The 25,000-nt window shown below is 42.6% G+C and overlaps 1 long non-coding RNA gene across 1 annotated transcript in view; it reads left to right on the top strand.

Annotated features, from left to right (window-relative positions):
* The window catches only part of LOC135102585 (uncharacterized), a 119,038-nt gene extending 104,335 nt beyond the window's left edge, over window positions 1-14,703 (top strand). Inside the window, exon 3 of the long non-coding RNA XR_010269689.1 lies at window positions 13,272-14,703. This is a non-coding gene — a long non-coding RNA (uncharacterized LOC135102585). The remainder of the gene's footprint in view (window positions 1-13,271) is intronic.
* The last annotated feature ends 10,297 nt before the right edge of the window (window positions 14,704-25,000 follow it).

The raw sequence follows: 25,000 nt of genomic DNA, 5'->3' as shown, positions 1-25,000 counted from the left end.
AAACTTAACCTCACGTAAACTTACCATTCGGAAGAAAACGCTAATGTTATTTCAAATGTATCAGCCAGTACCTTCCTGAATCTTGTAGTGTAGATAATAAGGTACTGGGTGGCCTCGACAAGTTCTGCTTTGAGGATCTTGAAGTAGTGGTGAGAGGAGGAGGAGGAGGAGGAGGAGGAGGAGGAGGAGGAGGAGGTGCGTGCCTGAAGGAGGTGGTGGTGATGGAGTGCATGTCTGAAGGAGGAGAAACCTAGGCTAGTATAGGGTGGGGAGAGAGAGAGAGAGAGAGAGAGAGAGAGAGAGAGAGAGAGAGAGAGAGAGAGAGAGAGAGAGAGAGAGAGAGAGAGAGAGAGAGAGAGAGAGAGAGAGAGAGAGAGAGAAAGAGAGAGAGAGAGAGAGTAAGGGGGTTCACCCCAGACGACTTTTTACGCTTGAAGTGTGTAGTGAAGTGGAGAAGGGTAGTAACTGGAGGAGAAATCTTGTCTTTAGGAGGAAGAAGAGGAGGAGGAGGAGGAGGAAGAGGAGGAGGAGGAGGAGGGGGAAAAGGAAGTACACCAAGAGGAGGAAGATGAAGTAGGGAATCAAGACAAAGAGGAAAGGAAGTTACGGATTTGGGGATAAATGAAATAGAGGAAACAAAAAAAAAAACAAGAATTACACCATTATGAAAGAAAAGGAGGAGGAGAAAAGGGAAGGAATAAGAGGAAGAGGAAGAGGAAGAGGAGAACAGAAGAGATAAGACAATAAGATGGAGAAGAAAAAGAAGGAAAAGGACGAGAAGGAAAAGAAAAGGGAAACCATAAGAGGAGGAAGAGAAAAAGAAAAGTATCAAGAGAAGGAGGAGGAGGAGCAAGATGGAAAGTTAAGGAATAAGAAAGGAGGAGAAAGAGAAAAGAAAGGGAATAAGAGGAGGAGGAAGATGAGAAGGAATTAGAGAAGAGGAGGAAGAGAAAAAGAAAGAACAAGGGAAAGGAGGAAGAGAAAAGGGAAAGTAGTAAGAGGAGGAGAATATGGAAAAGGAAGGGATAAGAGAAGAGGAGGAAGACAAAAAGTTAGGAATAAGAGGAAAAAGAAGAGGGAAAGTAAAAGTAAGAAAAGGAAGAGATGGGAATGGAAGGAGTAAGAGAAGAGGAGGAAGGAAACAAGGGGAAGAAGTAACAGAAGAGAAGTAAGAGAATAAAGAAGAAATAAGAGAAAAAGGAAGATAGAAAAAGGGAAGTTTAAGAACGAAAGAAGAAAGTTAACTCATGAATCCGAAACGAATCCGGATCTGCGTTCTCGTTCGTGGAGAGATAATCGTTTTCTGTGACGCGCCCTTTCTCGTTTTCTATTTACGAGAAACGTTGGCACTCATTCGCTGGGTAAACGTGATTCTTTGCACTTGTGGTCTAATTAAACGTGTGTGCTTGCAGGTGTGGTAATTGGGTCCGTGTTTGGGTGTTTGTGGTGGTGGTGGTGGTGGTGGTGGTGGTGGTGCTTTTGCGTCCGCAGGTTTCATTTAGTGGATTCTTATATACGTTTGAGTTATGACATTTGTTTATTCTCTCTCTCTCTCTCTCTCTCTCTCTCTCTCTCTCTCTCTCTCTCTCTCTCTCTCTCTCTCTCTCTCTCTCTCTCTCTCTCTCTGAACACGTGTGCATGAATCTGTTTGTATATACTAAGTTTACAAGTTTGTGAAGAGTCAGAACTACATGAACACACACACACACACACACACACACACACACACACACACACACACACACACACACACACACACACACACACACACACACACACACACACACACACACACACACACACACACACTACCATACGCTCTATGTCAGGCAGCGTTTTCTATCCCCTTCCCTCAGGCCAGCAGTGTGACAGAAGGGCGGATCATCGACGCCAATAAGCCACACCTGCCGGGGCCGATAAGGAGCACCAACAGATAGTACTCAAGGTGGTCTGGGCGGGAGGAACACGACGCACCTGATAGCGTTGTATTAAGGGTCATATTTGAGTTGGACGAGGATGACAGAAAAGCCGGAAAAGAAGGCAAGGAGGAAGTGAAGGAGGAGGTGGTGAAGAAGGGGGAGGAAGAGGAGAAGGAGGAGGAGGAGGAAGAAGAAGAGATATTGTTCCCTAAAGACTAGACCACTAGGTATAATGAAGTGACTCTCTGCGGGCAAGGGATGAAGAGGAAGATGAATTGGAGAAGCAAGGGAAAGAAGAAGGATGAGGAGGAGGTGGAGACCAGACATTATTCGCCCAAAAAAGAAGAAAAAATGTATGACACCTCACTCTGCTACGATGAATAATGGAGTAAGAGTCTTGCCAGCGAACAAAAAAAAAAAAAAGGAAAGGTGGACATGGAAAGATTCCCGTCGGTTAGGAAGAGATGGTCAAGGAAAGTTGTTATTGGTGGAAGGAAATACTGGATGAGTGAATAGGAAAGTATTGAAATAAACTTGCTGTTGCTATAGGAAAAGAGTGCCTCAGGAAAAAGATACTAACGAAAATAAATGCAAGGAAAAGAAAGGACGGTCAGGGAAAGGCTGTTATTGGTGGAAAAAACTATTGTAAAAAGAAAAGTTACGTAAATTTGATATCATTGTAGGAAAAAGTCCTGAAGAAAGGATACTATAAAAAAAATTTCCGAATAAAAAGAGGTGTCTTGCCATGAGTAGAAAAGAAAACGTAAGAAAAGATTGAGCCAGGATCTGAAAAGTAGAAAAAAAAACAGAAGGAAATAAATAACAAGGAGTCTGGCGTCCACAGTTCCTCCTCGCCTGAGTGACTGTGATGAATGCTTCCAAGATGCGAACCCATAAATCTTAAGTCTTCTTTTACAGGTAATGACGTGGGAATTTGGTCTTTATCACCTGTGTGTGTGTGTGTGTGTGTGTGTGTGTGTGTGTGTGTGTGTGTGTGTGTGTGTGTGTGTGTGTGTGTATGTGCGGTATATCAGTTTTGTTTTGTAAATGACTCGGTTATTGAAAACAAAATTTAAAAAAATTAACATTCTTCTCGTATTTGTAACTGAATTAATCGTCTGCTTCACCTGACACCACTCCGCCCACTTGTCTTACACACACACACACACACACACACACACACACACACACACACACACACACACACACACACATCAGCACAAGGTCCGGTCGTTTTCAAAAGTCATTCACAATTTCTTTGGTGTCCACACTGCAATTTTCCTTCGTGTCAGTATACAGTAGATCACATTCCTGACACGACCCATCTCCTCCTCCTCCTCCTCCTCCTCCTCCTCCTCCTCCTCCTCCTCCTCCTCCTCTAGCGACTGGTCTTCTATTCCTCCTCTTCATCATTCTGCCGCCATCTTCTCTCCTGTCGTCTTCTCTACTCGCCTCTCTTCGCTTCTCTTGTCTATTGTATCTTATTTCCTTATTCTCCTCTTTCTTTTCCTCCTCCTCTTCCCTCTCTAATGACTGGCCTTCTATTCTTCCTCTTCCTCCTCCTTCTGCGACCTTCTCGTTTTCTCTTCTCTTTTCTCCTCTCTTCGCTTCCTCTTTTGTCTATTCTTGTTTCCTCCTTATTCTCTTGCCTTTGTTGTCTCCTAGCCTCTCACCTAATTTCTCCTCTTCTCTCCACTTCTCTCGTTTTCTATTTTCTCCTCCAGTTTCTGTCTCCTCCTTGTTTTCTTATTCTCAGTCTTTGTTGCCTCATATTTGTTTATGTTATTTGTCTTTTTCCTTTTCTTTTCCTTTCTTTTCTGTTCTTTTTCTTTTTTTTCTTTTTTCTTTTCCTTTCTTTCCTTTTCTTTTTCTTTTCTCCTCCTCCTCTTCCTCCTCCTCCTCCTCCTCCTGCTTTCATTCTTCATATCCGATTTCATCATTACATATAGGGCATCTCATCTTGAATCCAATCACCTCTTTCTTCTTTCCTCTTTACAAAGGCATCTCCTCAACTGGCGTCCCTGTGATTGGTCTGATAAATGCTCCACCGCTCAATGTATCGCCAATCTCTTAGCAAATGCATTGTATCTGAAGCACTTAACTCGAATAGCCAGCGAATAGAGAGTAAAAAAAAAAAAGAAAAAAAGGTATGGAGCTGCAATACGTATCCATGTAATTTGAAGTGATCTGCAATTACTCGGTTCGTGAAATGCTTTTTATATTTGGTTTTGTGAAGAAATCTGTCTTTTTACGTCATCTCCTTTTTGTTAACATCTCGTCTTTCCATTGCGTTGCGTTCGCTTCTCTATTCCCTGATGTAATTTTGGTTTCTTTTCTTTTCCGTTTTTTTTTTTCGGTTTGACTGTTACCGATGATCGCTGCCATTTCCTAAAGTACCCTAATTTCCTCCTCCATTTACCAGTACCTCCTCCATCACATTACTTTTCGTACCTTCGTAGCATCAAACTATCAAAAGCAGGACACACACAAACGTACTTTCAGATCGTTTCTTTCTGCCTTGCCACGTCACTCATTACTTGTTTTGTCCCATACTTGCCATATATTCAGATATATATGTAATTCAGTACCATATCTTCAGGCAGCAAGCGCTATAGTATTATAGTATTATAGTAATTAGATAAACAGAATAAAAATCTATCTAAATTATGTTCCAGTAATAAAATATCGAGTCATCATGGATTCTTGGGCCTCATGACCAAAAATATACCCAGCAACATCTCTCGACATCACCACACCGTCATCAGACCATCACCTTCAGTACGTCCTTCCATATCATACACTACCTCATCACTAACTCATTCTGTCTGATACACGCCATACACATCATGGGCTGCTCAACTGTGTGACTGAATACATTAGTAATATCTTTAGACATCACCTTCACGCCGCCATCAGACGCACAGAAGCTCCCAAAACTCTCCTTAAAGTGTGATGCAAACTGTGGCTTAATGAACAATATGAAGCCTGCCGCCTGATCACGTGTCGCGTCTTTAAGGTTGGTATGCGTGGCTTAACGTAATGTTGTTTGCCGATCTATTTCCCAGGTCATAATATACGGCAAACATCCGTAGTGTTCAGGGCTGCCAACTGTTGCCACCGTAATCACCAAGCGTGTCAAATAATATCATCCGTTGTGTCAGAATGTTGAGCTCTTATTTTTAAAAGATAGTTGTAGGAGCCACTGTACATCGACATCATACACTACCTCACCACTAATTCATTCTGTCACATACACGCTATACACATCATCACCTCCACATCGCCACCAGACCAGTACGTACATCCATATCATCATGTTATCAAGTTCCTTTTAACCAAACACATTCCCCTGTGATCTCGTCTCTCTCCCGCAACACCGCAGCCTCCTTCATTCCTCACCAGCGGAGTAACTCTTCCCCACCACTAAGCAGCCATAACGAGGATGTCAACTCGTATAACACATCTTCCTGCTCACAACTCCTTCCCTGAGTTTCCTCGCTCGCCAGCCAACCAGGGAGCCAAGGAGCCAGAGAGCCAGAGAGCCAGGGAGACACAGACAGACCTCCCAGGCGGCTCACATTCCACGCGTGTTAGGTTCTCTCCAAGGGTTCAGACACACAGACAGACACACACAGCGCCATTTGGAAACTTAGGCCGCAACACAGCAAAGGCACAGAGAGTTGTGGACACAGCAGTTGTGGTTACTCGGCAGATAGGGCTGGAGTTCGTCTGGTTGCTGTAAGGGTGAAGGTTGAAGAGCGCTGTGTACCTGCTGAGGATTGCCTGGGGGTGTGCATTTTGTGGTCGTGACGGGGACTGACGTGGTCGTGACGGGGATGAGAACAAGAGAGTAATAAAAATGTGGTGAAGCAGCTGTCTGTTTTGTGATCGTGAAGAAGGATTTGGTTACGTGTCAAGTCTTTTTGTGATGTAAGAGGGGCTCTGGTTAAGGTGGCACAAAATGGCAGGAAAAAAGGCCTAATGAAGATGCCAGTCCCCGAATACTAAAGCCAAAAGAATGAACAAAAATTAAAGAATTGTCTATCCAAGGGGACTAAAATGAAGTTTAGATCAAGAAGCAGCTCCCAGAAGATAAATTGTAAAAAAATTCGTAACTGAGTCATAATGTTTTGGTTCATTTGGCTGTCTTACGTGCAGTTTGGTAAGGAGCAGCGAGTTTGAACGGTTTCTTTTGTGTTCCTTTGTGTTTCCGTTCCGTGTATCGGGTTCGGGAAAGTGATAATGTAAGTTGAAGATAACAAGCTATTAGTAAAGTCGTTTTCTCTCTATCTTTTCAGCGCAACGCTATACAATTGTTAGTTTATTGCTGTTATTCTTTTGCATTTTATATCTGAACACTTTCATTTTGCAATTATGGCTGTTTGTCTTTTTCTCTCATTTCAGTATTTAATTTAGTAGATTATCACTTTTTTTTTATTCTCTACTGTATCATATCTGATTTTTTTTATTATTGTTATTACAGTCTCGTGTCTTTTTCGCAAGCTTTCATTATTTTACTTTGAATACTTTGTTCTATTTTCTCACGTCTTCAGGAAGGATTTTTTCCCTCTCCTCCTCCTCCTCCTTCGTAGCAGAAAGATTATCCTTTCCTCGCCTCCTTGCCCTTCTTTTCTTCGCTTCCACTTGGATTTTCCGCTCGGTTTTCTCCCTCTTTCTAGTGACTTATTTCAGGGAGTTATGTTGCTGCTTTAACTTGTCAGGCAATTTCCCGTGAATGCAAGTGATAAAGCTTCGTTGTTAGAGCTTCAATGGCGGGAGTAATGGCGGCGATCAGACCAGCATAAAACTCCGCATCCTATCAGTTATTATAATAGAGTTGTGGGGTTGCTCGCGGCTGCCACCAGGAGGATATTTTGTCGCGTCGCTCGCCTCATATTTATACGTTGCATTACCGTTTTGTGCGGTAAAAGTTTTGTCTCCTGAAGGTAAAAAAAGAAGAAAAAAAGTAAGATAGTTAGTTAGTGACTTGGCTAGCATTCTGTTTCACGTGTGTGTTAGAATTAGCGGAGATTAATGGCCCTGTGACCTGAGATAATGAAATGTGGCAAGCTCGGGCCGCAGAGGTTTTTTTTCAGCAATTTTTACCTCGTGAGGAAAGAGAGAGAGAGAGAGAGAGAGAGAGAGAGAGAGAGAGAGAGAGAGAGAGAGAGAGAGAGAGAGAGAGAGAGAGAGAGAGAGAGAGAGAGATTGGGAGAAAAGCTTCCATTTTTATACATTCGTACTATGATAGAAAGAAAAAATATTTACTCTATTTCCAAGATAAAAAATAAATAAATAAATAGGATGTTTTTTTTCTTGTTTTCTCTTCAGTAACAGGAAAAAGCGGCTATTTATACATCTCCAGCATTCCACTCAATCTGAAATCTCTACTTTATACATTTCCAGTAAAGAGATAGAAGAAAATATCCCACTTTAACTTATTTGCATAACAATTATAAAGAAAAAAAAGTAGAGAGAAAAAATAATGTTTTTATTTGTTTGGTGCAAAATAATAGAACGAAAACGACAATTCATTCATCCTCAGCATTCCACGTTTTAAAAATTTCATGATTCCTTGTTTACATCGTGTCATTTTCTTTTACTTTACCTTTCCAGCGTTGTCAATGTGAAGTAAAGTGTCCACAGGTGGCATGTCCATCAGCCCTGCCTCGCTCCAGAAGTATTAGGAAACTTTTTTTCTTTTATTATGTCTCCGAGGAAACATTTTATTCGCTACATGACTTCGTTCTTGTGGTGCGTTAATAGTAAGCGACTGATCAAACAACTAATCAATCACTAGCCAATCAACCAAACAGCCAATCAATCAATCCATCAACGAATCAATCAGTCAATCAGTTCATTTCATACTTTTCATCTTAATCTGATACACTTCATCCTGTTCTTTCTGTACCACAAAGTCACTCACTCGGCTAGACAGGTAGACAGTCAATCAATACCCACACAGCGAAGACCTTAATGTACGTACGTGAGTGTGTATGTGTGTATGTCCTAACCCTGTGCGAAGGCGGATCAATGGCTTAACTCGCAAGAAAAAAAAACTTCACTTAACGCTGCGTGGCTCAGGCTTATAAGTATTCCATTAAAAAATGATTATCCCTTCCCTCTAAGCTTACGAGTCATTACCACAAGTGCCCATAGAGGGGGAGACAGTGTTTTCCCGCCGTAGGAGGAGGAGATGAGTACGTAGGGGCGTGAGAGGCTCCCCTTCAGGCTTAATGGAGTCCCGGGAAGGTGGCTGCGGCGGTGGTGGAGGCGGCGAAAGGAGTAAAGTTGTCCTTGCACTGTTCTCTTTCGGTGTTACCTGGCTTACCCACTTCCCAAGGTAAACACAACGAGTCAACGTAATCAGAGTAGGTCAACAGGGCGGGACGAAAGCGCAGCGGTGGCAGACACACAGCGGCATCCAAATGGTGTGTGTACAGTACAGCGGCTCCAGACTTAAGAACCGAGACCCGCTCACCTTTCTCCTCTCTCTCTCTCTCTCTCTCTCTCTCTCTCCTCATCTCTCTCTCTCTCTCTCTCTCTCATCTCTCCTCTCTCTCTCTCTCTCTCTCTCCCCCCCCTTCCCTTCAATATCATCTCATTAATATTTGAGACCTATACAAGAGTTCGAAGTGAAAAAGAGAACTTCGAGAGGTTTCTTAGATGGACATTTCTTTCTTCGCCTTAGAAATATTGTAATCGCTGCGTCGTTTTTTGTTCGTATGAAGAATTGAATACCAAAAGAATCTGGGGTCTCCTGGCGATACTTCGTCTTCCCGTCGCTCTCTCCTCCCGCGCATTTTTCACTCAGGCACCCGAACACCGCAGGCTGCAAAAGGTCAGGCGGTCAGAAGCCTCCCTAGGACACGTGCGGAAAGCGAAGGAAGGAGGGAAGGAAGGATAAGGGATGGAAGGGAAGGAAAGATTGAGAGAGGGAGGGGAATGAGCTGGCGTGTGGATGAAATATTTGACTGCCTTATGAGACGCTCGCCGGTGAATCCCTGGCCTTTTCATATTTGCTGAGCGTCTATGTGTGTGTGGTTTGTGTGTGTGTGTGTGTGCGTGTAGGGGAAGCTATGTATATTAGTGTGTGTGTGTGTGTGTGTGTGTGTGTGTGTGTATAGTGGTGGATGGGTGTGTCGGATTAATTCTTGTTTTGGTTTAGACGAATATTCCTTTGGTTTTCAAGTTGAAGTGTGTGTGTGTGTGTGTGTGTGTGTGTGTGTGTGTGTGTGTGTGTGTGTGTGTGTGTGTGTGTAGTGTGTACTAGATTAATTCGTGTTCTGGTTTAGATAACTTTTCGTTCGGTTTTCAAGGCGAAGTGTTTTCCCCCCGAAGGTCAGCAGTAGCGCCGCGCCACCAGCCTCCGTGCCCCGCCATGAATTCTGAGTCCCGTGATGGAAGGGCCTCGCGTGAGCCTCGTTAAGCTGCTGCTGCCTTCTGGAGGGAAACTCGTACGTTCTTCTTTACGACTGAGAGCAATAAATATAACTTCTCCTTTTTTTCAGTAACTGGGGAAAAAAAAAAAAGCCTCAAAACTTTGCCTCTTCCTGAGAATTATGTTTTTTTTTTTGTTTTTTTTTGTGTGGGGGGAGTGGGATGTTACCCTGTGTCTCTATTACCATTTGTGTGTCTTAGTGCCAAGCATGTAAAGGAAATTTGGTGCTCTTTACAAGTGAGAGCAATAAATATAGCTTTTTTTTTCTATTCAATGGTATGAAAAAAAAGAAGCAAACTTTGTTTCTTCCTCCAAGAATGAAATGCGTTTTGTGATGCTACTTTGCTTCCTTCTATTCTATTTGCAGGGGAGGTTAAATATATGATGAAAGGATAGTTAATATCGTGGGAAACTTTTTTTTTTGGCAATGCTATAAATAAAATCCTATGCTTCAAGAGATTTTATTTATAGTACTGTAAGATATACAGCTGGAAAACAACATCATAAATTATATCCTACCTCAAACACTCGATGCAGAAGATGTCATATTGCTATAGATAAAACAATCGTCCTTTTCCATTACTAACAATCTAGTCCTTACCTGACCACCTCCTAGTGTCATTTTACGAGTCTCTCATTACCTCGACCTTCTCATTTCCTCCTGCTGTCAGCTAATTAAGAGCCTCCACTTCTACCTAGACCCGCGAAAAGGAGGTCACGGGCGTTTGTTTATTTCCGCATCGCAAAAAAGGGAAAGAAGAAGAGGAAACCCTCCACCTCCCCCACCTCTCCCAGCCGTCCCTTGCGATGCCTCAACTTGTAAAAGAAAATGTGGCCAGGTCATATCCGCTTTCTTACGACGCCCTCTGGTGCCCTACGAGAAAACTTGGGACTTGATCATGTAACTTCCAAAGGCCTGGGAAGTGTACGGGTCTCCCTCTGCGTGTGTACAGCAGCGCAGGTACTGGCGTGTCCGGAATAGAATAGAAGGAGGACTCGGGAAATGATAAACGGTGGGAGTAAAGTCCTTTTGTAGCGGTGAAAGAAAGGAATGAAAGGAAAACACATGGATGGAAGGAAAGGAGGGACGATTGTAAAAAAGGGCGGGACTTGAAGGAAAAAAAAATGGGGGAAAGGGAAGAAACACTGGAAGAGATGGATATGAAGTTAAGGTTATTCGAAAAAAATAAAGGGAAAGAAAGGAAGGAACGTAACGGAAGGAAGACCGAAGGAAGAAAGGGTAGGAAGAAGGGAAAGTAGGAAAGGCTAAAAAAAAATAAAATGAAAGAAAGGGTACACGATAAAAAAAGTTGAAAAAATAAATGAAGCACACTCGAAGAAAAGGAAAGAAAGAAAGAAAACTGAAAAAAAACGGAAATTAAAGGAAGAGTGCCTGATAGAAATAGAGTAATAAACGAAACAAACAAGAAAAAGAAAAAAAGAAAAATAAAAGGAAGAAATCTCTAAAAAAAAGAGGAAAATAAAGTAACCATGAAAGAAAGGCAGGAAAATAAAGTAGGAAAACTCATAAGGAAAAGGAACCAAAACAAAGTAAAGAAGCATGGAAAAAAAGAAAAAAAGGCCTTTAAAAACAAACCTGTAACTCTAAAAGCGTTTGTCAACCAATTGTGGACATAAGTGGACAGGAAGACTAACGTGTGTAAGCAATTTGGCGGCGAGACTGTTGTTGTTGTTGTCCATTGTGTTTGATGACAGAGGCGCGTGTGGAGTGCAGGCGGGGAGGGAGACTTGTGGTGAAGGTTTAACTCGCCAAAGAGGGGAAGAAGTGTCCTCTGAGGGGTAATAGCCGCTGTAACTTTCAATTGGACTGTACATAGTGGCGACTGGATGCAGGTCAGACTGGCGGGTAGACAAAGATATAAAAAAAAAAGAAAGTGAGTAAAAACCAAGAAATAAATGAAAAGTGAGTGAAAGGCATGAGGGTCAGACTTAGTAGGGAAAAGTATCGTTGAGAGAGAAAAAAAAAATAGATAAATAGCGAGTAAAAAACAGAAAACGAGTAGATGAATGAAAAATAGGAGTCGTCATGAGAGATTGATTATGAAGAGAGAATGAATAGCAAAAGTTTATCGACCCCCCGTGATAAATTGTACGTTAAAGTGTCCTGAGGAGTTCGTTAATAGAAGTGTGTGCAAGCGAACTTGACTCAAATAGCGTCGTTTAGAAGTTAACAGATTGTAATTATGAGTAGCGATAAGTTTTCTTTCTCCTTGTGTGTGTGTGTGTGTGTGTGTGTGTGTGTGTGTGTGTGTGTGTGTGTGTGTGTGTGTGTGTGTGTGTGTGTGTGTGTGTGTGTGTGAGTGAGTGAGTGAGTGAGTGAGTGAGTCTGTCCAGCGTGAAAAATCTCAGTTAGTTAAAAGGGAAGAGAGGAGAAAGAGTAAGGGGAGAAGAGACGGGGAAGAGTAAGCGGGAAGCGAGGAGCAGGAGAGGGAGAGATGGGGGGAGTGGGGTTCCATTAATTGCCGTCACACCAACTTTATGGGTTACTAGAAATGGATTAGCGTTCATCTATCCACGCCGATCCATTACCGACACGAGTTGTACCACTTTTTTCACCTCCCGAAAATTAACTCCTCTTCCTCCACGCTCATTGTTCACGCGTTCCCTTCATCTTTGTAACTTTTATCTTCTCGCCGCGGCATCCACCTTCTTCCTCCTGGTCACTGTTTTTGTTCACCTCCTGTTCCTCCTCCTCCTCCTCCTCCTCCACCTCTCCCACTTACGTCGTTGTGGAAATAGGTAGGCATGTTTCGTACAGCTATTGCCACGTGTAAGTCTGATGGCTTCTTGCAGCTTCCTTTGTGTTCTAATGTTCTTCATTTGTCTAACTTCTCATATGGCTCAGCTGTATCTGCCCTCTTGTTTTTTCCTCCTTGTCCTCTTCCTTCTCGTTCTCCTCCTCCTCTCCCTCCTCCTCCTCCTCCTCCTCCTCCTCCTCCTCCTCCTCCTCCTCCTCCTCCTCCTCCTCTCAATAACGAAATGAAAAGCCGTTTTACTCTTTTTTTTTCTTTTTTGTGAAGGAATTAAAACTCATTGTTGTCCTCCATCACCTCGCCTTGTGGCCGTTCAGCTAAAACAAACTCTCTCTCTCTCTCTCTCTCTCTCTCTCTCTCTCTCTCTCTCTCTCTCTCTCTCTCTCTCTCTCTCTCTCTCTCTCTCTCTCTCTCTCTCTCTCTCTCTCGCTCTCGCTAACAACCTTGTGTATCTCCCGACGCCTCCACACACACACACCCTCCCTCCCTCCCCACCCCTGGAAACCTTGCCGCCCCGCTTCATTACCCCCAGCGCCCGCCTTTCCGGATTACACCACCTGCACTTACACGATGAAGAGGCAAGGCTTAATTTGCCTCCTGTATACCTAAACCATCTCCGCCACCACCACCATCGCCATCATTGTAACCATTGTAACCTTCGTTTTCACGACCATTTCCATCACTGCTACAACTATCACCATTGTAAATTTGATCTTTATTCTTGTAGCCGTGTAGTTGTAAGAAGTGTTGTTTTATTCACTTGATATGTTGGTTCTTTATTAATGTTCCTTATGTTTAATTCATGCTTTTTTCTTGTTTTTATATTGTTCTTATATGTTTTTGTTTCTATTCCTATTTGGTTTGTTATTTTTTTTATTTTTACGTGTTTTTTTTTGTTTTATTGTATTTTATTTTTTTCCTCTGCCTGTTTGCCTCTTACTTTTGTTTCCTGTGTCTAACTCCTGTCTGTCACTCTGTAGCTCTCCCTTAAGAAAAAAAAAAAGCATTAAGTCTTCGTGTTTGTTGGTGATAGCATCAATTTTCATGAGGTTGCTGCCAAGTACACACTAATTTCATCCCACACCAAATCCATTAGTTTTTGTGTGTGAGTAATTTTTCTTTTTCTGTCTTTCCCAGGTACGTCTTGTCTTGGCGGGCCTGAGAGTGAAAACATTAATTCGGACTACAACTACAACACTCACCAGGTGTGCCACAGGGAGTACATAAATTTGTCTCGCTAAGATATATACAATACCATGATAACTTTTATTTTATGCTGAAAAAAAAAAAAATGTACAAGAGTAGTCTTTCATAATTTTGACGACACCTGATGGTCTTGCCATAGAGCGTCTTTTATTGCAAAGTATCGTAAATTTCTGTGATATTTGTCACAATGCATTTTTTACGCGGAAAATATCGTACACTTGACGCCTGTAAATAAGGAAAGTCACTGTACATTCCTCAGTTTTGATATCTGTCCACATTAAAAACGACCGGTAGTACATTTCTAATTTACTAGACTTTTAAACTTAAAACAACTACTGTACATTTCCTAAAACACCTCAATCGAAAGATGCATTGGATTTTCACCTTAAAGTAAAGCACGTGACTTTTCTTTTCCATCCCTTGCTTGTTGTACGTGCTGAACATTACTCCTCCTGCATCTACGAGAATGTCTTTTGATCCCCAGTCTGTCAGCACCACGCCACCGCCATCTGTTTCTCCTCAAGCACACGCTACTGGAACTTAAAGGAAGAGTAAAGAGCAGGAGACCTTTTGACCTTCACGAGGCTACTTGTAATAAACTAAACTAACTTACACGAGAAAGAGGAGGAGGGGAAGGCGGCGGTATTGAAACAAAGTGGTGAGGTAAAGAGAAGAGAAAAGGGGAGGTGACGTAGAGGCCGAAGAGGAATGTTCAGAGGGGAAAATGAGAATATGTAAAGAGGGGAGGAAGAGAACGAGAAGAGGAACATCGGAGAGGACATAGAGAGGAAGGGAAAAGGAGGAGAAAGTGAAATTGGCTATTCATCGGAATGAGCAGCTGGGATTAAGCTGTCTTGTTATTGTTAGACGAGGGCGCTACTTCTCTTGTTAAATGGCGCCGCAGCGGGGGAGCCAACGAGTGACCATCAGACCGTGAGATAATGTACCCGCTAGGAGGAGGAGGAGGGTAATGATGAGAAAAAAAAGGAAAAGAAGGAAGAAGAGATACCAAAAAAAAAAAAAGTGGTTTGTAACGAGTCTTGAAATTACATGCTGCTTATGGTAAACTACGTGTGGTTGAACGATAAAATAGAGAAAGAAAAGATGAGAAAGAAGCAACAGCACAACTACAGCTACAACAACAACAACAACAACAACAGCAGCAGCAGCAATAACAACAACAACGTAGAGTAAAAAAACGAGGAGGAAGAAGAAGAAGAAGAAGAAGAAGAAGAAGAAGAAGAAGAAGAAGAAGAAGAAGAAGAAGAAGAAGAAGAAGAAGAAGAAGAAGAAGAAGAAGAAGAAGAAGAAGAAGAAGAAGAAGAAAGAAGAAGAAGAAGAAGAAGAAGAAGAAGAAGAAGAAGAAGAAGAAGAAGAAGAAGAAGAAGAAGAAGAAGAAGAAGAAGAAGAAGAAGAAGAAGAAGAAGAGGGATCCTAAAAGCAGCCATCAAGGAGAAGAAAGGACCGAAGCAAGGTAAGAAAACATGTTAATAGGGAGGAAGATGGGGAATGAAGAGGAGATAGAGGACAAAGAGGATGAAAAGGATGTAGGAAAGAGCGGCCACATCCCCTTCATATCCTTTCCCTCATGGCACTGAAAGGACGTGGCCTGAAGGAACTCAAGGAACCCAAAGGAACCCATGGCGGTATTTTCTCCTCTCCTTCAAGGTCACTCATGGCTGGCGTAGTGGAAAACCATGTAGCAGGAACCCATATGTCGCATCCCGCTGGCCCCGCTAACACCGCCCCTTCTTGTCTCCCGCATTGAGTTTAAAAGTTTATGCTCTTTTTTATATTCTTATTTAGGAAAGTCGTGTATATCCTTCCGTTCCGTTCATTTTCTTTTTCGATTGGTCTTGATGTTTTTGGTTTGGTTTGTGATTCGTTCTCTTGTTTATGTTCCGCTTGGTGTTACTTTTATTTATTTTTTATTTGATATTTATTTATTTGTTTATTTTTGTTTTTTTTGTTTTAATGATTATATTCGTGAAACATACTTTACGTTTGGATGTGTGTGGTTAAGAGAGAGAGAGAGAGAGAGAGAGAGAGAGAGAGAGAGAGAGAGAGAGAGAGAGAGAGAGAGAGAGAGAGAGAGAGAGAGAGAGAGAGAGAGAGAGAGAAAGGTTATGAACTTGTAAGAAAGAGAAAGCGAGGGAAGTGAAATGTTACTTGTAGTACAATTCAAAGCCAAAAGGAGAAGGAGGCGGAGGCGGAGGCGGAGGCGGAGGAGGAGGAGGAGGAGAAGGAGGAGGAGGAGGAGAAGGAGGAGGAGGAGGAGGAAGAGGAGGAGGAGGAGGATGTAACACTCTCTCTTTCATTTGTAGCAACGAATTCATTCTTTGCAGCACATTCTGGTTTCCTATTTTAATGTTTTCTTTTTTTTTCTCGCATTTCATAACTTCTTTTATAATTACAGGTAGAAATGAAATGCATCTCCCCTTCATTTTCGCTTTCCTCCCTCCCCCTCCTATTCTGATTCCTTCTCCCATCGTCTTACCCTTTCTTCCCTCTCTCTCATCTTCATTTTCACCCTCCCATAATCATTTCCTCTCTCCTCTCATTCTCCTTTCTTCCATCCCCTTCTATCCTATCATCCTTCTCCCCTATCCCATCCTCCTTTCTTCCACCCCCTTTCCCCTCACCCATTCTCCCATCGTCCTCCACTCTACCTCATCCACCAACCTCTCTCCCATCCCTCTCTCCTATTCTCCTCTCTCATCTCCCCATCCTCCCTATCCTCTCCCTCCCAGGCACTCCCCTCCGTGCACTGGGCGGGGCCTTGTGAAATATTGGGCTTAGTGCTAATTGCGTATTAGCAATGAGGAGCGCAATTAAAAAATAGATTATATTCAGATGTATTAACAGATTACTAATGGTGTTCTCATTACTCTCCCCGCCATTTCTCTCTCTCTCTCTCTCTCTCTCTCTCTCTCTCTCTCTCTCTCTCTCTCTCTCTCTCTCTCTCTCTCTCTCTCTCTCTCTCTCTCTCTCTCTCTCTCTCTCTCTCGCTCTCGTTCTCGTTCTCGCTCTAGCTGCTCATTTTCTTTCACTATTTTTTTTATTTTCATCTGTGAAGGTACTACTACTACTACTACTACTACTACTACTACTACTACTACTACTACTACTACTACTACTACTACTACTACTACTACTACTACTACTACCTACTACTACGGAGAGAATATCACCACATTTTCCCATAATATCTGTGTCTCAGTGTTCAGCAAGCCTTACTTGTATTTACCTTTGTTAACGTGTTTCCTCTCTCACTGCTCACCTGTCGCTTTCTCTTTACCTGTCAGTGATTTTTCGCTTCACTTTTCCCGGTGTCGCGTTCAAATGTTTTTCCTCCGTATTGGAAAACGATAAAGGAGAGAAGACCACTGCTACGTACTTCCTTTTGCTTTTACGAATACTATGAAATCTACTTTGTTTGTTTGTGTCTTTGTGGTTTTAGAATACTCGGTGTTGTTATTTTTGTGAGTCATGGTTTTATATATATGTCGTAGTCTTGCCGTTTTTTGTAGAGTATTTGATGTTAGCATGTTCGTATTTTATTTTATTTTTTTTGGTAGTGTGTTTTGTTGCATATATATATTCTGTTTTTCTGAATCATTCATTATCATAAATGTTACTCTTATTACTTTATGCGGACCATAACCTAATTTGTACCCATTATGTCTTGTTATGTGTTTTTTTTTGTGGTCAATAAAATCTAGTCTAATCTAACGTGTGTGTGTGTGTGTGTGTGTGTGTGTGTGTGTGTGTGTGTGTGTGTGTGTGTGTGTGTGTGTGTGTGTGTTTGTGTGTGCGTGTGACCTTCACCTATCATAACCTACCACAACTTAGCGTGGGATGAAAAAGGTCAGCACTCAATACACGGGTCAGGTGAGGTCAGATCAGGTGAGGTCAAAGGTGAACAAGGTATTTGCCTTGCTTTACCTTTTCCAGGCGAGGCGGCGGCTTGCTGTAATGTTCTTTGTTGTAATAGCCTTAGTTGTAACGCCCGCCGCCTGACGAGTGCAGGTGACGGGAGCGTGATGGCTGGATGGCGGTAGTGATGGTGGGTGGTGGTGGTGATCATAGTTACGCTTCACCGTTAACTCGTTCTATTTACTTACATTCTTCCTTTCTTCCTTATTTCTTTCCTTTCTTCTTCCTTTATTCTACTGACTTACCTGCTTCCTTTTTTTCTTCTTCATTTCCTTGTATTTTCTCTTTTTATTTCCTTCATTATTTCCTTTATTCTTTTCTTCCTTATTTTCTTTCTTTTCTTTATTTTTTTATTTATATTTTTCCTTCCATCCTTCTTTCCTTTCCTTTCTTGCGAACAAACAAACAAAACTGATGCGTCCTTGTTCACCTCATCTTTAACTCTAACCAATAAAAGAGCCTCCATTACTCTTACTTCCAGCAGCTAAATAGATTCTGAACAAAGTAGAGTTGCCTAAGATCTAATGACAAGATAAAGAATAGACGATATAAGACCACCTTTTTCACCTTCAGCTTTAGTCCTTCAGCTTATAGATAGATGGGTTTTTTGTCTTAATGTATCTCCTGTTACATAAATAAAACATTTCTTTCAGCGGAATGAAAAACATTGGCTAACACACACACACACACACACACACACACACACACACACACACACACACACACACACACACACACACACACACACACACACACACACACACACACACACACACACACACACACACACACACACACACACACACACACACACACACACACACACACACACACACACACACACACACACACACACACACACACACACACACACACACACACACACACACACACACACACACACACACACACACACACACACACACACACACACACACACACACACACACACACACACACACACACACACACACACACACACACGAGAGAGAGAGAGAGAGAGAGAGAGAGAGAGAGAGAGAGAGAGAGAGAGAGAGAGAGAGAGAGAGAGAGAGAGAGAGAGAGAGAGAGAGAGAGAGAGAGAGAGAGAGAGAGAGAGAGAGAGAGAGAGAGAGAGAGAGAAATAACATAAAAGAAAATAAAGGAAGTTGCAAAAAACCATCATGTCTACACGTGGCTATTCTCTGTACGAAACATACCCAGCTACGAGTATTTCCACCAATCATCCTCGCCCAATGTTACGAACGTCCCTAATGACTCAGCACTAACAACTGAATTACCGAGTCTATTCCATTAATTTACCACTCTATCTGAAATCAAGTTCCTTCTAATGTCCCTTTTTTTCTTTTTTTCAATCTGACTTATTAAACTTGACATGACAAAGCTGATGATAAAGATAATAATGGCTGCTATTTCTCATGGCAGAAGTCATTTTTATTTTTCGTATTGACGCGCCGAGACCAAGGCTAGCGAGACGTGTGGATGGAAGCACTTCGTAGGAGGCTCATGTGAAGGTATTTATAGATTTGCATTGTATAATATTCTGGGTATTATCGACTTAGCGTTATGAATATTTGATACCTGGGGCTCCTTCACGGGGACGGCAGGAAGGAAGGAAGACAACGCAGGCAACTCGACTAGACACAACTTCTCTCTCAACTTTTGCTTCTTTCATAATGTAGCAAGAATCTTTTGCTCGTATTTTTCATTTTTCTGTTTTTTTTTATATCGCTGTAGGTCATTGTCTTGTTGGAGTGATAGATAAACTGATAAGTGGATGGACAGACAGATAGATAAATGAATAGATGAATGGATGGATAGATGGATAGATAAGTATACATACTGATACGTAGATACAGATAAATAAATAAATGAATAAATATACTCTACACGAGAGAGAGAGAGAGAGAGAGAGAGAGAGAGAGAGAGAGAGAGAGAGAGAGAGAGAGAGAGAGAGAGAGAGAGAGAGAGAGAGAGAGAGAGAATCAAACATTTCTCTCCACTGATTATTTCCGTCACAGTGAATAAAGAAACAAAACATTTCGATCATCGCCACATTTCCCTTACGTACCTTCCCCCACACACCCTTATGGCGGCGGCGGAGCAACCTAATCCCTGTACCTTTAATTAATCTCTCGCACCTGGGACTTCCGGGTGTCTTGTGAGAGCCTCCTGCCCTTCTTCCCCCTTGCACGCCTTCCCACTCCCCTCCACCGCTCCTCACCTCCACCGTATTCCCTCTACCGTTCCTTTCTTCCATCGTCCTCCCCTCCACTTCTCCCTTCCACCGTTTTCTCCCTCAGCTCTCCTCCCTTCACCGTTCTCCCTCATTCCTTCAGGTTGGTATATTAACGCTCTCTCTCTCTCTCTCTCTCTCTCTCTCTCTCTCTCTCTCTCTCTCTCTCTCTCTCTCTCTCTCTCTCTCTCTCTCTCTCTCTCTCTCTCTCTCTCTCTCTCTCTCTCTCTCTCTCTCTCTCTCTCTCTCTCTCTCTCTCTCTCTCTCTCTCTCTCTCTCTCTCTCTCTCTCTCTCTCTCTCTCTCTCTCTCTCTCTCTCTCTCTCTCTCTCTCTCTCTCTCTCTCTCTCTCTCTCTCTCTCTCTCTCTCTCTCTCTCTCTCTCTCTCTCTCTCTCTCTCTCTCTCTCTCTCTCTCTCTCTCTCTCTCTCTCTCTCTCTCTCTCTCTCTCTCTCTCTCTCTCTCTCTCTCTCTCTCTCTCTCTCTCTCTCTCTCTCTCTCTCTCTCTCTCTCTCTCTCTCTCTCCTTCGCTCCATCGTAAAAGAGAGGGTATAAATGGTAGTAATTCTTTTGTTTACCTGACTGACTCTTCCCTCTTGACTAACAATGGATTTTTCAGTTTATTTATCTGTTTATCTATTTATTAATTTTTAGTACATAGACTTTTTACTCAAGAAAACATGTGAAGCTCAAAAAAAAATAAATAGAATAGGAATGGGGAGAGAGAGAGAGAGAGAGAGAGAGAGAGAGAGAGAGAGAGAGAGAGAGAGAGAGAGAGAGAGAGAGAGAGAGAGATGGACTTACGAACGGACAGGCGAAGAGATAGATTTAAGAAGGGATAGACGTATGGTGACTGTCAAAAATAGTGACCCAAAATAGACGTGGGAAAAGATGTCTAGAGAATGAAGGGATTGGTAAAATAAACGACAGAGGAGTCTTCTTATTAGAGTTTCATTCAGGAGAGGAGACCTTAAGTCAGTCTGAACAATAAACATAAATTGAGTACAAAACGTATGAACAGTTATGAAACAAAGAAGCAACCATACACAGAGGCAGAGACAATACTTGCATTATGAATCTCGTTTCAATTACATAAAAACGCTATTTAAAATTCTCTCAGTGCGTCTTTCACGCGACATATGGAAGTTTAAGAAGCTTTAACACCATTTTACATCGATGTGGAAAAGAATGGACTGAAATTATGCGCAGTAGAAGGTATCAACCCTGTTGGACTTTCATCATAAGAGATTTGTGCTGCTCGATTTATTATCACACACACACACACACACACACACACACACACACACACACACACACATATATATATATATATATATATATATATATATATATATATAGAGAGAGAGAGAGAGAGAGAGAGAGAGAGAGAGAGAGAGAGAGAGAGAGAGAGAGAGAGAGAGAGAGAGAGAGAGAGAGAGAGAGAGAGAGAGAGAGAGAGAGAGAGAGAATTATGTATATATAAACCGAATTAATGAGAAGTAATTTAACGATAACGAATTTGATATTACGACAGCGAAGAGAATGATGATTACGATGAGCCATAGCGATGCGATGCGAGTTTCCACGATAACGATGCGATGCGAGATTCCACGATAACGATGCGATGTGAGTTTCCACGATAACGATCTGATGCGAGTTTCCACGATAACGATACGATGCGAATTTCCACGATGGCGATGCGATGCGAGTTTCCACGATAACGATGCGATGTGAGTCTGCACGATAACGATGCGACGTGAGTCTGCACGATAGCGATGCGATGCGAGTTTCCACGATAACGATGCGATGTGAGTCTGCACGATAACGATGCGATGTGAGTCTGCACGATAGCGATGCGATGCGAGTTTCCACGATAACGATGCGATGTGAGTCTGCACGATAACGATGCGATGTGAGTCTGCACGATAGCGATGCGATGCGAGTTTCCACGATAACGATGCGATGTGAGTCTGCACGATAACGATGCGATGTGAGTCTGCACGATAGCGATGCGATGCGAGTTTCCACGATAACGATGCGATGCGAATTTCCACGATAACGATGCGATGCGAGTTTCCATGATAACGATACGATGCGAATTTCCACGATGGCGATGCGATGCGATTTTAGTATCTACGATAACGATGCGATGTGAGTTTCCACGATGGCGATGCGATGCGATTTTAGTTTCTACGATAACGATGCGATGCGAGTTTCCACGATAATGATGCGATGCGATTTCAGTTTCCACGATAACGATGCGATGCGAGTTTCCACGATAACGATGCGCTTGGCGACGATAACAATGTCAGATAGCGAAACGATATTAAGGTCTTCTTATCCACATAGGTACCAGGACGAACATTTTCTCCTCCAAGGATCCATCCCAGTTCCGTGGATGCGAGGGCAGTGACGATGCAACCTTACAGCGCTTCACACGGGTCGCCATGAGCAATGACCCACCACACACCACTCCCCAAACACTGTCATGAAGTGAGCCCTTTTCTCCCCTAAAGGACGCTTCGTACTGTCAGTGCCTGGTGCATGGTGCACAGCGTGCCCTCGTTTATAGCGAGCTGTTCAGCCCGGTGTCATCACAAGCAAGGGATCCGTATCCACCAGACTCTATAGAAGGAGCCCTTATCTCCCCTTAAGGACTCCCCTCCGTGCACCATCTGGTGGACGGTAGACTTTGATCTCTTGCTTATGTCGACCCCTTGCCTAGTGCGAGGTGCTGCAAGTGGACGACTATTGTTAAGCTTGAGGCCGCAAAGGAAAAGAAGGACCTGCTGCCAGGCCTCTGCCTTGGGCCCCAGGCCGGACCCGACAGCCACCTTCTTCCCCCGTGCGGCGCCCAAGGCCGTCACGGCCCTCGACAAATTTTGGCCGAGAGTTCTCAATCATCATTTAAATTTTGATCTGAATATAAAATCGTCGATGGCAAGTGAAAAATGGTGTTGGCTTGGAAGTGTGCAAGACTCAGTTGATCAATGAAACAAGGCGAGGCACCTTTGCTCCTCAGTACGTAGCATGTGTCCTGCCCGTGAATATGTGCGTGTTGGTATATGACTGGATAGAAGCATTAATCCAGTGGTAAGTGCCTAATTAATGGGAAACTTTAGAGGATTAGACAAATATCTGCATAGGGAGGATAAGTGGAGAAAAAATGTAAGATTTTCACGTAATTCGTTTGTAATTAATTGTTCAAGGGGCGAGGGTTCATGAAACTCAAAAACTCTCAGAAGGCTACATGGACGTAAAAAGGTTGAAGAGCACTGTCATACATTACTCAGTAGTGGATATGATTTTATGGCGCAAATGTTATCTTATAACTAAACTCCGTAGGACATAAAATTTTTGTATTATGGAGAGTGGTTAGGGGGAAAACAATTAAAAAAAAAGGTAGTCATCATTCCGGTGACAGTTTAGCTGGCTCTAGTGAAGGTTACTCGGTTTTCCAAAGATATTTTTTGGTGATAGTTTGATAAGGATCCTACATCGGCAATAGGAAAAACAGCCACATGAACACGGCTGATCATCAATGTGTCCTTTTGAAGATAACCCTGATGAGAAAGCGGAAACGTTTAAGAATACGTGTGTTTGTGTCCACTGAATCATACAAGATTTAGCTGTAAAAGAAAAAAAAATAGCAATGGATGCCTGTGACTCCTTCCACCAAAGCTTCTACCTCCTGAGAAGTAAAGGACGAGACGAATATGACAAGCTTTTTTCATAATACCCGCCGAGAGACAAAGCTACCACGTCACAGAAACAAAACATCTACAACAGGCGAGGCGAACCACACTGTCCCCGCGGCCTTTACATCATCCGGAAAAGGAGGAAGACGAAAAAAAAAAAAAAAAAAACAGAAAACAAGCTATTTTGGGATGTTTTTCTTCCCCTTCCAGTCGTTGGGCGTTGTGGACCTAACATCATCATCCGCTCCCCTGCACGCCACCTTCTTGCTTCTCTTCCATGGTGGCTTCTCTCACTGATTTTTCCTATACGTAGCTTAGGTGACAAGTGAATCTGTAGTGAGAGAATGATGGCTTGACTAAGAAGTGTAGCTAGTTTCTATTTAATTTCTCGTCCTTTGGGGTCTGTCTGGGGTTACTTTTTCGTTTGTTCTTAATTGTTTACGTGTTTTTTTTTTTTTTTTTTTTTAAGGGGGGGGGTTAGTGTATTAGTGATTTGTTTTTTGTTTTTTTTTTGGTTTCGTGCAGCCTAAAAAATTCATTTACTTTCCACCTCCATTGTTGCTTCTTGTGAGTGTTTGTGGTTACCTTCCGTGTGTTTTTTTTTTTATTGTTTACGTGCTTTGTCTTGATTTTTCGTTGATTATTATTTATTTATTTATTTTTTTAGGTTTGTGTGTGAATATTAAGGAGATAGATAAGAGAAAAACTCGCTTTCGTGTTTTTTAGGTAAGTGATTTATTTATTTATTTTTTTTTTGAGGTTTGTGTGTGAATTTGAACGTAATAGATGAAAGAAAGGACTCGAAAATGGATAAAGTGATAAAGAATCTCTCTCTCTCTCTCTCTCTCTCTCTCTCTCTCTCTCTCTCTCTCTCTCTCTCTCTCTCTCTCTCTCTCTCTCTCTCTCTCTCTCTCTCTCTCTCTCTCTCTCTCTCTCTCTCTCTCTCTCTCTCTCTCTCTCTCTCTCTCTCTCTCTCTCTCTCTCTCTCTCTCTCTCCCCCTTGCCAAGTGCCAGCTAAACGAGGGATTTTAAAAATTTTCCTGCCATTTTAATCTTGGCTCTTAAGTGGGTGACAGGTGTGAGCGCCGCATAATGGGACGGTGAGGGGAGAGGCCAGGAAAGGGATGTGCGTGGGAGTGTTTACCTGCTGGTGGTCAAGGTGTGGAGGGAGGGATTGATGCAAGGTGGTGGTGGTGGTGGTGGTGGTACTGTAGCGTTATTATTATTGGTGTTGTTGTTGTTGTTGTTGTTGTTATCATTATTGTTAGTAGTATTAGTAGTAGTATTAGTAGTAGTATTAGTAATAGTAGTAGTAGTTTTAGTTGTATTTTTTTCGCTTTTTTTTTCTTTCCTTCTTTGTCACCATGTTTTTATATTATTCATTTATGCTTATCCATTTCTCTTTCGTTTTCATATTTTCTTTTTTTACTTTTACTTCAGCCTCTATCCTCCTCCTCCTCCTCCTCCTCCTCCTCCTCCTCCTCCTCCTCCTCCTCCTCCTCCTCCTCCTCTTCTTCCCCAGCATTATGGCACAATAGATAACACAGAAATCAGCTCCACAAACCTTACCTTACCTTTTTCCACCTCACGTTTCTCTCGCGCACCACCAGCGCCACCACCACCACCACCACCACCACCATCACCACTAAACACACTGCCCCGTGTCGTGGTATACATCTTCCAGCAGCATTAAATCTTCCAGACAATAGCCCTCTCCCTCACCCCTTCTTCCTCCCCTCTCCCTCTCTCTCTCACTCTTCCTCGTCCCACACCTCCTCCTCCTCCTTTATTC

The sequence above is a fragment of the Scylla paramamosain genome, chromosome 8 (genome assembly GCF_035594125.1).
Source record: "Scylla paramamosain isolate STU-SP2022 chromosome 8, ASM3559412v1, whole genome shotgun sequence".
Lineage (NCBI taxonomy): Eukaryota > Metazoa > Arthropoda > Malacostraca > Decapoda > Portunidae > Scylla > Scylla paramamosain.
Note: the sequence above shows the minus strand (reverse complement) of the source record. Positions and strands in the feature narration are given on the sequence as shown.